This window comes from Carassius carassius, chromosome 8 (assembly GCF_963082965.1).
Source record: "Carassius carassius chromosome 8, fCarCar2.1, whole genome shotgun sequence".
Taxonomy (NCBI): domain Eukaryota; kingdom Metazoa; phylum Chordata; class Actinopteri; order Cypriniformes; family Cyprinidae; genus Carassius; species Carassius carassius.
In genome coordinates, this window is record NC_081762.1 from 36,476,772 (window position 1) to 36,490,318 (window position 13,547).

Here is a 13,547-nt window from a genome sequence, read left to right on the forward strand (position 1 = left end):
ACAGAATGGATCTGGTGGCTACGGTGACCTCGGAATAAGGGATTTCTTTAAAAGACTCTTTTATTCATATAAGATTTTCTCCAACTTTTCAGATGGAGGCATGAGAAAGAGATTGCCTTGATTGGGCTTGTGGTTATTGGTGGACCGAGGACAGAGCTACAACAAAATGCAATAGCAGAATCAATTTGGCCGTCCGCCAACACGCTGCAGGAGGGCGTGCCACTGGTCATCGTCTGTATTTGCACTCTCTGCGTTTGCGCTGTCAGCACTTAGTGTTTATTTAGCTGGCATGGGAAGGCAGCACTTTCTTGTACGTGACGGGAAGCAAACTCTGGAAGGCTCTCTTTAGTGACGGGTCCAAACAAAGATCTCATCAGCTCCTCTAGCCCTATCGGCGACTCGTGCACTTCGAGCCTTCTTAACGACGGCGCAAGTGGCTGACTGCTGACTGCGTTGGTGGTATAGTGGTGAGCATAGCTGCCTTCCAAGCAGTTGACCCGGGTTCGATTCCCGGCCAACGCATGTCCTTTGGCTCGGGCTGATGTCGAAGCAGAACTCCTTCTGTGACCTGTGGCTCCTCCCAAAACTTTTGAATGGATCGTTCAGAAGCCGAAAAGAGGTAGCTCTCCCCGTCGGGGAATCGAACCCCGGTCTTCCGCGTGACAGGCGGAGATACTGTCCACTATACTAACGAGGAGCTGTGCATGTTGCTGTTTCTCCCCCAACAGACGCTACTGCACCGACATAACTGAACAATGCATGGCTTTTTCTGACGCTGACACAGCCCTAGCACCGTCAAATTCCGGATGGACCCATCATTAGCTAAAGTGGCATTACATTTGGAACACTACCCGTTGCAGGGGTCATTGTTTGGACTCTTTTTTTTTTTTTTTTTTTAAATAGTGCTTTAAACAAAAAGGAATGTGTCAATGCAACTGAACAACATTAATTAGGAACACAGTGCGTCAATAAAGCAAAATGACAGTTAAAGGCATTTCGTCATTGAAATCGATGATGTCATCATTCAGCTAAGTTCAGTTTAAATAGTATCTGTGCAATAATTTGCAATCAAGTCAACGATATCGCTGTACATGAAGTGTCCCCAGCTATGCCTGCCAGAGGCGACAGAGGCAAGGAACCCAAACTCGATCAGTGAAAAAATGGAGAAAAACCCGGTGAGAAACCAGGCTCAGTTGGGGAAACAGTTCTCCTCTGGTCAGAAGAAACCAGCAAATCAGCTCCAGGCTGCAGAAAAGTCAGACTGTGCAGAAGAATCATCTGTTTCCTGTGGTCTTGTCCTGGTGGTCTTCTAAGACAAGTTCTTTACAGGGGATCTGTATCTGGGGCTCATCTAGTTGTCCCGGTCTCCGCTTTGTTTCAGGGCCATAGAGGTCCTTTCTAGGTGTTGATCCACCATCTTGTCTGGATACTGACTGGATCCGGGTGACTGAAGCGGCCCACTGATCTGGATACAGAATGGATTTGGTGGCTACGGTGACCTCGGAATAAGGGATTTCTTTAAAAGACTCTTTTATTCATATAAGATTTTCTCCAACTTTTCAGATGGAGGCATTAGAAAGAGATTGCCTTGATTGGGCTTGTGGTTATTGGTGGACCGAGGACAGAGCTACATCAAAATGCAATAGCAGAATCAATTTGGCCATCCGCCAACACGCTGCAGGAGGGCGTGCCACTGGTCATCCTCTGTATTTGCACTCTCTGCGTTTGCGCTGTCAGCACTTAGTGTTTATTTAGCTGGCATGGGAAGGCAGCACTTTCTTGTACGTGACGGGATGCAAACTCTGGAAGGCTCTCTTTAGTGACGGGTCCAAACAAAGATCTCATCAGCTCCTCTAGCCCTATCGGCGACTCGTGCACTTCGAGCCTTCTTAACGACGGCGCAAGTGGCTGACTGCTGACTGCGTTGGTGGTATAGTGGTGAGCATAGCTGCCTTCCAAGCAGTTGACCTGGGTTCGATTCCCGGCCAACGCATGTCCTTTGGCTCGGGCTGATGTCGAAGCAGAACTCCTTCTGTGACCTGTGGCTCCTCCCAAAACTTTTGGATGGATCGTTCAGAAGCCGAAAAGAGCTAGCTCTCCCCATCGGGGAATCGAACCCCGGTCTTCCGCGTGACAGGCGGAGATACTGTCCACTATACTAACGAGGAGCTACGCATGTTGCTGTTTCTCCCCCAACCGACGCTACTGCACCGACATAACTGAACAATGCATGGCTTTTTCTGACGCTGACACAGCCCTAGCACCGTCAAATTCCGGATGGACCCATCATTAGCTAAAGTGGCATTACATTTGGAACACTACCCGTTGCAGGGTCATTGTTTGGACTCTTTTTTTTTTTTTTTTTTTTTTAAATAGTGCTTTAAACAAAAAGGATTGTGTCAATGCAACTGAACAACATTAATTAGGAACACAGTGCGTCAATAAAGCAAAATGACAGTTAAAGCCATTTCGTCATTGAAATCGATGATGTCATCATTCAGCTAAGTTCAGTTTAAATAGTATCTGTGCAATAATTTGCAATCAAGTCAACGATATCGCTGTACATGAAGTGTCCCCAGCTATGCCTGCCAGAGGCGACAGAGGCAAGGAACCCAAACTCGATCAGTGAAAAAATGGAGAAAAAACCCGGTGAGAAACCAGGCTCAGTCGGGGAGACAGTTCTCCTCTGGTCAGAAGAAACCAGCAAATCAGCTCCAGGCTGCAGAAAAGTCAGACTGTGCAGAAGAATCATCTGTTTCCTGTGGTCTTGTCCTGGTGGTCGTCTAAGACAAGGTCTTTACAGGGGATCTGTATCTGGGGCTCATCTAGTTGTCCCGGTCTCCGCTGTGTTTCAGGGCCATAGAGGTCCTTTCTAGGTGTTGATCCACCATCTTGTCTGGATACTGACTGGATCCGGGTGACTGAAGCGGCCCACTGATCTGGATACAGAATGGATCTGGTGGCTACGGTGACCTCGGAATAAGGGATTTCTTTAAAAGACTCTTTTATTCATATAAGATTTTCTCCAACTTTTCAGATGGAGGCATGAGAAAGAGATTGCCTTGATTGGGCTTTTGGTTATTGGTGGACCGAGGACAGAGCTACAACAAAATGCAATAGCAGAATCAATTTGGCCGTCCGCCAACACGCTGCAGGAGGGCGTGCCACTGGTCATCGTCTGTATTTGCACTCTCTGCGTTTGCGCTGTCAGCACTTAGTGTTTATTTAGCTGGCATGGGAAGGCAGCACTTTCTTGTACGTGACGGGAAGCAAACTCTGGAAGGCTCTCTTTAGTGACGGGTCCAAACAAAGATCTCATCAGCTCCTCTAGCCCTATCGGCGACTAATGCACTTCGAGCCTTCTTAACGACGGCGCAAGTGGCTGACTGCTGACTGCTGACTGCTGACTGCTGGCCCACTGATCTGGATACAGAATGGATCTGGTGGCTACGGTGACCTCGGAATAAGGGATTTCTTTAAAAGACTCTTTTATTCATATAAGATTTTCTCCAACTTTTCAGATGGAGGCATGAGAAAGAGATTGCCTTGATTGGGCTTGTGGTTATTGGTGGACCGAGGACAGAGCTACAACAAAATGCAATAGCAGAATCAATTTGGCCGTCCGCCAACACGCTGCAGGAGGGCGTGCCACTGGTCATCGTCTGTATTTGCACTCTCTGCGTTTGCGCTGTCAGCACTTAGTGTTTATTTAGCTGGCATGGGAAGGCAGCACTTTCTTGTACGTGACGGGAAGCAAACTCTGGAAGGCTCTCTTTAGTGACGGGTCCAAACAAAGATCTCATCAGCTCCTCTAGCCCTATCGGCGACTCGTGCACTTCGAGCCTTCTTAATGACGGCGCAAGTGGCTGACTGCTGACTGCGTAGGTGGTATAGTGGTGAGCATAGCTGCCTTCCAAGCAGTTGACCCGGGTTCGATTCCCGGCCAACACATGTCCTTTGGCTCGGGCTGATGTCGAAGCAGAACTCCTTCTGTGACCTGTGGCTCCTCCCAAAACTTTTGGATGGATCGTTCAGAAGCCGAAAAGAGGTAGCTCTCCCCGTCGGGGAATCGAACCCCGGTCTTCCACGTGACAGGCGGAGATACTGTCCACTATACTAACGAGGAGCTGTGCATGTTGCTGTTTCTCCCCCAACCGACGCTACTGCACCGACATAACTGAACAATGCATGGCTTTTTCTGACGCTGACACAGCCCTAGCACCGTCAAATTCCGGATGGACCCATCATTAGCTAAAGTGGCATTACATTTGGAACACTACCCGTTGCAGGGTCATTGTTTGGACTCTTTTTTTTTTTTTTTTTTTTTTAAATAGTGCTTTAAACAAAAAGGATTGTGTCAATGCAACTGAACAACATTAATTAGGAACACAGTGCGTCAATAAAGCAAAATGACAGTTAAAGGCATTTCGTCATTGAAATCGATGATGTCATCATTCAGCTAAGTTCAAATTAAATAGCATCTGTGCAATAATTTGCAATCAAGTCAACGATATCGCTGTACATGAAGTGTCCCCAGCTATGCCTGCCAGAGGCGACAGAGGCAAGGAACCAAAACTCGATCAGTGAAAAAATGGAGAAAAAACCCGGTGAGAAACCAGGCTCAGTCGGGGAGACAGTTCTCCTCTGGTCAGAAGAAACCAGCAAATCAGCTCCAGGCTGCAGAAAAGTCAGACTGTGCAGAAGAATCATCTGTTTCCTGTGGTCTTGTCCTGGTGGTCGTCTAAGACAAGGTCTTTTACAGGGGATCTGTATCTGGGGCTCATCTAGTTGTCCCGGTCTCCGCTGTGTTTCAGGGCCACAGAGGTCCTTTCTAGGTGTTGATCCACCATCTTGTCTGGATACTGACTGGATCCGGGTGACTGAAGCGGCCCACTGATCTGGATACAGAATGGATCTGGTGGCTACGGTGACCTCGGAATAAGGGATTTCTTTAAAAGACTCTTTTATTCATATAAGATTTTCTCCAACTTTTCAGATGGAGGCATGAGAAAGAGATTGCCTTGATTGGGCTTGTGGTTATTGGTGGACCGAGGACAGAGCTACAACAAAATGCAATAGCAGAATCAATTTGGCCGTCCGCCAACACGCTGCAGGAGGGCGTGCCACTGGTCATCGTCTGTATTTGCACTCTCTGCGTTTGCGCTGTCAGCACTTAGTGTTTATTTAGCTGGCATGGGAAGGCAGCATTTTCTTGTACGTGACGGGAAGCAAACTCTGGAAGGCTCTCTTTAGTGACGGGTCCAAACAAAGATCTCATCAGCTCCTCTAGCCCTATCGGCGACTCGTGCACTTCGAGCCTTCTTAACGACGGCGCAAGTGGCTGACTGCTGACTGCGTTGGTGGTATAGTGGTGAGCATAGCTGCCTTCCAAGCAGTTGACCCGGGTTCGATTCCCGGCCAACGCATGTTCTTTGGCTCGGGCTGATGTCGAAGCAGAACTCCTTCTGTGACCTGTGGCTCCTCCCAAAACTTTTGGATGGATCGTTCAGAAGCCGAAAAGAGGTAGCTCTCCCCGTCGGGGAATCGAACCCCGGTCTTCCGCGCGGGAGCCGAAAATAGTTAAGCTTAACTTCTCTTAACTTTTCCCATTCATTCTCTATGGTAGTGCTTAAGACTACGGATGCAATATATTTGTGGCCACACGTAGATTTCCTGGCGCTGTTTCGCCTCTTCCGTGGCGGGGAATTTAAGAAGCCTGGTGTCATCTGTCAATCATTCGTAGTGAGTGGAGGAGGGGAGGAGACCAGTTTCACGATCGGAGAGATATCTGTTTACCGAATTGTTGTACCAAACAAAACAAGTTTGCTGGCAAGCATTTACTGTCTAAACTACCGTCGCAAAAGTTTTACCTCAGGTGACCGCTGTTTTTACGTAAGAGTTCGAGATCAACGCAATTAATGTTAAGCGAGAAGGTAAGTTAAGTTAAATGCTACGTTACTTTAGCAATATTAACTTTCTGTATTGTAAATACATTATCATATAAATGACATGTATATTCTCATGTAATGGTATTGTTAATTGTGTTGAATGGTTTGTGATGTTAGGAAATATTAAACCAAACTCATAGTTGAACATACAGCAGTTATTTTATATAATTGTTATAGTTTCTTTGTAAGAGTGAAGGTTTCATAATTGATCTCTAAGTACTTAAAAATGTTTTTTTGAAAATGTTAACAATGCAATATGATACTCATAATGTAATTAATATGTATTACACACATATTACATTTATTACATATATATTCTATATTCTTATATATAATATATTGTACTTGTGCAATTTAATGGTATAATTTAAACTGTGTGTATATAAATCAACATTTTTAATTAGTTAAACTTGTTTTAATATATACATGTATACATTTTCATAATAAATATTTTAGATACGTACTCATATATTGAGTGGATTAAATAAATATTAAATAACACAAATTTATAAGTCTCTTATGCTCTAAGGCTGCATTTATTAAGCTAAAAAACTGTAATATTATGAAATATTATGGCAAGTTAAAATAACTTATATATAATAATATATATATATATATATATATATATATATATATATAACTGCTGCTGATAACTGTCTTATTTCACTATATTAAGTATTTTTATGTGGCCATGATTTCAGAACTGCAACATGAAGAAAACAGTTTTTTTCCCCGGGAGATACAAGGTGTCTTTCAGGAAAGGCCCATCAGGCCATTTACGCAAATTAAAGACAACCCTTCACTGCAGAACAAGTCAACACCTCAAAGAGAAGATCTGGTCAGGATGAATGCCCGTTCTGTTGTCTTACAGAGAGGAGGGGATGTCTCTGACAAGCAAGAGGTGTTGGGAGAATACATTCTACAGTTTGGCAAATACAAGGGCCAGTCTTTCAGGTGGTTACTAGAGAATGATGTCGGCTATGCTTTGTACCTGTCCAATAAGGTTGAGAAAGAAGAACAGGCTGGGCAGTTCAACCCAGAGGGTCCTTGCAAAGATAGTCTAATTTCCTTTATTGAATACTCAAGAAGCTTTAAGGAAATTGATGATCTTAAACGGTATCTGTCTCAAAGGCCAGATCCATTGCCAGTTTTGATAGAGGAAGACAATACTGTTGGATTTGGAACAAGAGCTCAAAACACTTGGAGACAAATTTGGGATACCAGGGCAGATGGATATGCTTTCTTTATAATGAAGCAGAAGTGTGTTCCAGGCAGCAAAATGTACAACTTGCAGCAGTATCTTTTAAAACAGCAGCAACAACAGCTGACAATAAACACTCCTCCGTTGCCCTCACCATCAGCTTCCACTGCAAGACCACTTGTTCCTTCCAGTACTGCTTCTGATCAGCCTGGTAAGTTAATAAAAATTATGCAAATTTGCTTATATTGTTACTTAAAGCCTACTGATCCATTGATTTTGTTTTATAGTGATGGAGGAGGATGAAGAACTGGAGAGGATAATGCTGAGTCTGTCTCCAACAAAGTATCTCACAAAGCTGAGTAAGTGAATCAAGAGTCACGTCATGTGTGTTATTCAGAGCCATTTCAAGTTCAGCATGTTTTTGACACATGCAATTGCACATACTGGAGCAAAAATGTTCAAATTATGCTTAATTTTCAGGATCATCTGCAGCCACGGAATCCACACACTTGTCTACAGCAGGTTACTTTCCAAATCAGATTCAGAGGCTTATTCTGTTACATACAGACTTATCCTCTATTTCTGAATTTAATTATCTTATTTGTTGCTTTGGCAGTGTTCTTGCCTGTTCTAAAAAACATGTTTTTTTTTGTTCTAACTATAATTAAGGGTTGAACATACCAGTGGTGAGGGTGAGTGCACTTCATGAATTGTATGCATGGTATTTAAAGTGTAATTTGTTGTTATAAGTGGAATGTTTACTTACAGACTTTTGAACATTATTAGAATTTGCATTCCTAGAATAAATAGAATGATAGAATAAACAATGATTCATGCATTACATTAAATGAGTCATTTAATGTAGTCAAGACAATTAAATACACATCATGTACATTCAGTGTTTTAATATATTTTTTATTTCCTCCTTGTGCTGTTCCATGCAGGTCTGCCACAGCCTCCATCAACATCAGTTCCTGTGTGTAGGCCTTCTTCACGGGGTGAAGGCTCTGTACCACCTGCAGCAACACAATCAACACCGGCACCAATGCCATCTGCACTGACTGAAGCCCCTGTTCTCAGCTACAAAAAAGGTAAAGACAGTTAAATACACATCATGTGCAATCATTGTTAATACACACACACACACACACACATATATATATATATATATATATATATATATATATATATATATATATATATATATTTTTTTTTTTTTGTGTTCCATCCAGTTCTGTCGACATCACATGCAGTCTCTAGTTCTCCCAGTCCCAGTATGCCTTCTTCACAGACTGATGGGCCTGTACCACCTCCTGCTGCACAATCAGCACCTACAGCTCCTGCATCAATGCCTTCTGTACAGAAAGAAGCACCTGTTCCTAGCTACTTGCAAGATATCAGCCGCTGGAACTGCTCTCTTCATCAAAGAATTTGGATGAAGACAGGGATGGAATCCATGGGGCTCTGGCCAGGATCACACCCAGTAAGACACCTCATGAATATGGTCTCCTTGTGGCGCTATCCACCTCAGCCTGAGCTTATAGAGACAAACACTGGCCTTCCATCACCCTAATACTTCCAACTCCATCCCTTTTTCATTTGGAAACCTGAGCACAGTATAATGGAAAGGCTTAGGAACAATTACATCCTGCCTTGTCTTTACAGATGTCAAAATCCAAATGTTGTGTCCTCTGGTGTGGGAAAACCCAGAGTGATCCTTGGTACTACTGGGCAATTTTACATCCTTGCTTCACGTCTGTGTTGTAAGGCATGCAAAAGATACTGGTTTGCTGATAAACCTCAGTGGCTGGACATTCTACCACAGCGATTCAGAAACGTCTTGCCAGCCTTCCTCACCCATAAGAAGGCAATCTGTAAAACAGTGATGGATGAACTGAGGCGCTCTGGAAAATCCCCTAATGACATGGCCAACCAGCTGTCTGAGGTGCTTCACCTTAAATTTGAAAGAGCACATCTGGCTTACCTTCTCAGTGTGCAGAATGTCAGGGATGCTGAAGCAGGGATGTATGGTCAGAAAACCATCACTGGGGCACTGAGGAAGGATGACACACCTGCACCGTTTGGGGATTACGGAGACACTGATGGGTGGAATGGGGTGTCTGTCTCTGCACACTATTTAATAGAGTGCCTCCTTCATGAATATCAGCGGCAGGAAGCAGCTCTCACTCAGCTCCTACAAGGCACATTTGGACAGGTGTTCAGGTCAGATCACACACGCAAAGTTGCTAGAAAAGTGACCCTCTTATCTGGCACAATGTCATCCTATGCTGTGATGAACGAGAACTGGATGATTCTGTCCTGGGTGATGCTGCAGAGTGAAAGTGAGCAGTCATTGGAGTCAATGTACTGTGGGCTATCCAATCGCTACAGTGCTGCTGGTATTCCCAAGGCCAAGTACCAGTGGGTGGACAGGTATAAATCATCACATCTAACCAAACATTACATCAAGTGGTGTAAGCAAAGGTTATGAATACATTAAAATGTATTTTTCTTTCTCCTTTATGTACTTAGGGACTGCTGTGCCGCTTTCAGAGTGATGGACCCAGGACCTTATGAGCACCAGCAGTGGGAAGCCTGGAGGACCACAGAAGCTATTGTGGCAGAGGTTACATCAGGAAACCTCAAGAATTTACATGCCGCTTGCAGGAAGTTCAACGAGGACATGGTTGTTAAACTGGACTTGTTTCACTGTATGCGGCGGTTCACCAGGGAGTGTGTTTCGGAGCACCATCCTCTGTATGGCTCCTTCTGCCAGTTCCTCTCTTCTGCCTTCTCTGTAGTTGATCAGAGTGACCTGGAGAAACTGAAGAACGCATACAGATTCTGTGGTATCGAGCCTGCTAATCCCACCAAGCTGCACATCAGAGAGCACTGCAGGACAAAAGTGCCACATCCCAGAGAGCTGGTTCAAAGGGTGGAAGAAGTGTTACACCATTTCTATCTGGCAAAGGATCCCAACAACATCTTCCTTTTCAAACCCTCAATGTTAAAATTATGGTGGATTCAGCGTATCCACATCCTTAGAGGCTGCCTGAGTGATCCTGAGGTGGAGGAAGGAATCCTCTACAGATATGGTGGAACCCTACAGCTGAATCATGTCAAGGGTGATGGAGCTGCTGTGCCGATTTGGATCCCTGTGAGAGGCACTTCACAGCAGGAGGGGTTTCATTTCCACCAGGCTCAGTGGGTAACAGGCAATCGTGTCTCTCCTGAGTTGTTCCAAGCACAGGGTATGACTGGTGTGGCACGCTGGAATTATCAGCGGCTGGTGGACCTGAAGCAGCCTGGGGTTGTCTTACCTGGAGTGTTTGACCCTGTTTTGATGATGGAGTTAAACAGGGCATCTATAAGAGTGACAGGGCAACCCAAATATCCAGCCTTGCACATCTCCAGCAGGGACACAGGAGAGAGGTTTGGCCTGCAATACGTGGAGCCAGGTTGTCGACCTGTGCCTCTTGACTTTGACAAGCACAAAAGCAGGAAGACAGACCTAGGAGATGTGGAGATGCAAGAGGAGTCTTCATCTGGCGTTCCGTTTCCATTCCCATCTCAGGTAAGCCTTTAAAAAAATTGATAACAGTTTTTTTTTTATAAAAATAATACATTTATAATTCTCACTTGCATATTGCACTCATTTTTTTAGGAATGCTTAAAGGATACCTCTTCTGCCGAGACCCCTCTTGCTGCAGAACCAGAGGCTACCTCACAGCCTGTCATTTTTCACCAGTTTCCTACACCAAGTGCTGTGACAGTGAAGGAACAAACATCTGAGGAGTGTCTTTTATTTGGAGGTAACTATATAATACATACAGGCGTCAATGTGTGTAATCTGTCTGCCTCATCTATGGACACAAAAAACAAATACTTAAATTAGTAATTTTGTGAATCTCTTTTAGAACTCCCAAGCACATCACCACTGCCTGTAGCTGCTTCTCCCTCTGCTGCTCGCACTGGACCTATTAAGACCGGTGGCCGAGTTTTTGTGTTGGACCATAACAGATGGACGGATCCAATGAGAAATGCAATTGATGGTTTGCTGGCCAAGCATCATGGGAGCAAGGATCTCCTTACAAAGGTGGATGCTGAATATGCTGCTATGGTACAGAGTGCCTGTACTGACCCCAACAGCCTTCTGCATTCCACCACAAAGCAGCACATAAGCAGGTACATAAAACACCTTGCTAAAAAAAAGAACACTAATGCTTCTCTCAACACCAGCCCAGAAAAGCTCTTGGAGACACAGCATTTATGGCAGCGTCTTCACTCAGGCAGTGAAACAATCAGAGTCCCAGTGACAGTACTGCCACCTGCCCCAGTCAATCCACCTGCAAAGGCTGTTCCTGAGGCTGTCCCTCTGGACCAGACAGCATTCGAGAAGATGGTGAAGGACATCATAGAGAAGCAGCAGGCAGTTCAGCAGCAACAACAATTGCAGGCGCTGCAAAAAAAGCAAACCAGATCCTGTTTAGCCTGTGGCCAGCCTAAGTCTCGATACATGGGTGATGGCTCCTCAATACATTTCTTCTATCAAGGTAGTGATGTTAAATACTTCTACTGCTCCAAGAAAGTATTTGACACATATTCAGCAGAGGGCCTGACCAACCCCAGAATGCCTTTTGAAGACTTTGCAGAGACTCTTTTTTTTCAGTGGGAACTGGAGGCCTCTAAGCAGAGAGGGGCAGAAAGGAAGAGGGTCACTGATGAGAGAAGCAAGCGGAAGTCAGCAGTAGAGCATCCTACTGGTCGTCTGTGCAGATTCTGCCACCTGCCACTGAAACAAGGACCCAACAGTCCTCATATTCACACTGGTTTACCTGGAGTGGCAGGCAAATACATTTACTGTCCTGCTAAAGTGTTTTCTCTTTACCAGGCTCAGGGAATGAGTGCAGAAATGTCATGGAGAGACTTTCAGCAGTCTCCATTCTATGAGACTGAGAAGCAGAGGTGGATAAAGGAAAAGAAAAAATGACTTCACTGTGCTACAAAACAGTATTTGAGATCTGGGCATGTCATTTGACAAAGACATTTCTTGCACAAGGTTGTGTTTATATGTATATATATTTTGTTGCACTTGTAAAAAAAATTTATTAAAATTTGTTTGTTTTTTTAATTATTTCATTTATTTCCTTTTGTTCAATAAAATACCGAAATGATTATTTTATTCTATTGCATTGTATTTTAGTGGGGTTTTTATATTGTTGACTTGCATTGTTAATAACTGTTATAACTAAACTGTCTACATAATTATTTCATTTCTTGTTTTTTTCCCCCCCGTTATCCACAACTTTAGATTATATTATCATTATTGTTGTTATTGTTATTTAATCTATAATTGTAAATTATTTAATTTATTTCTGTTTTCTATTTCTGTTCATTAAAATACCAAAAGTAATATATTTTATTGTATTGCCTTGTATTTTAGTGTTTTTATTTTTATTTTATTGACTTGCATTATTTTATCTTGCCTCATAAACACTATATGTTAATAACTGTTGCTATTAAACTCTTTTTTAATTTAAAATATGTGTTTCTTGTATTTTCTCCCCCGTGTTATCCACAACTGTAGATTTTATTATTATTACTGTTGTTTAATCTGTAATTTTAAATTATTTATTCCCATTTGTGATCTTTAAAATACCTGAAACATTGGCCTTATTTGCATTGTTAGTGTTTTTTTTATAAGTAAATTTTATAGACTTGCGTTGTTATTATCTTGCTCAGATTTGAAAACACTAAATGTTAATCACTGTTACTATTAAATATACATAATTGTTCATAATTATTTAATTTAAAACACAATTTAATTGTTTTCCTGTGTTCTCTCTTTTTATTATTGTTGTTGTTTAATATATAATTATTTAATGTTTATTTATTTAACTATTAAATATTTTAGTAAGTACTGTACTTTAATAATTAAATTTTTCAGTTTTATATAATATATGTATTACTGACCTATAGATAAAAATTAGAAACTTACTTTTTTGCTGTTATTGGTTATATTTCATATATATATATATATGGGTTTTCTGTACATAGTTATACAAATATAAAATGAATTTCTCTTTAAAAATAAAGGCCTGAAACATTACCAAATGTTCTTTTTTAATTATTCTAATTGTTCTATATTAAAAATACCTATTCCCTATTATAATGTAAATATTTATTAAAATTTATTAAGATATATTTATTTAATCATTATATATTTTGGTTAGTTTTTCTTATCATTTTTATAATAAGTATATAAGTAATTACTTTACTATAAATAAAATGGAAAACTTACTTTTTTGTGAGTGTTAGTTATATTACATATATATGGGTTTTCTGTACACAGTTATACAAATATAAATAGATGTCTCTTTAAAAATAAAGGCCTGAAA

General features: G+C 42.2%; 5 non-coding genes across 5 annotated transcripts; 3 read left to right on the forward strand and 2 right to left on the reverse strand.

Moving 5' to 3' along the window:
* The first annotated feature begins 450 nt into the window (after positions 1–450).
* Positions 451–522, forward strand: trnag-ucc (transfer RNA glycine (anticodon UCC)). The gene has a single exon. It is a non-coding gene; the product is annotated as a tRNA-Gly (tRNA).
* Positions 523–625: 103 nt separating this feature from the next.
* On the reverse strand, positions 626–697 carry trnad-guc (transfer RNA aspartic acid (anticodon GUC)). The gene has a single exon. It is a non-coding gene; the product is annotated as a tRNA-Asp (tRNA).
* A 1,224-nt stretch (positions 698–1,921) lies between these two features.
* Positions 1,922–1,993, forward strand: trnag-ucc (transfer RNA glycine (anticodon UCC)). The gene has a single exon. It is a non-coding gene; the product is annotated as a tRNA-Gly (tRNA).
* Positions 1,994–2,096: 103 nt separating this feature from the next.
* trnad-guc (transfer RNA aspartic acid (anticodon GUC)) lies at positions 2,097–2,168 on the reverse strand. Its single transcript has one exon. It is a non-coding gene; the product is annotated as a tRNA-Asp (tRNA).
* Positions 2,169–5,354: 3,186 nt separating this feature from the next.
* On the forward strand, positions 5,355–5,426 carry trnag-ucc (transfer RNA glycine (anticodon UCC)). The gene has a single exon. It is a non-coding gene; the product is annotated as a tRNA-Gly (tRNA).
* Positions 5,427–13,547: the final 8,121 nt, after the last annotated feature.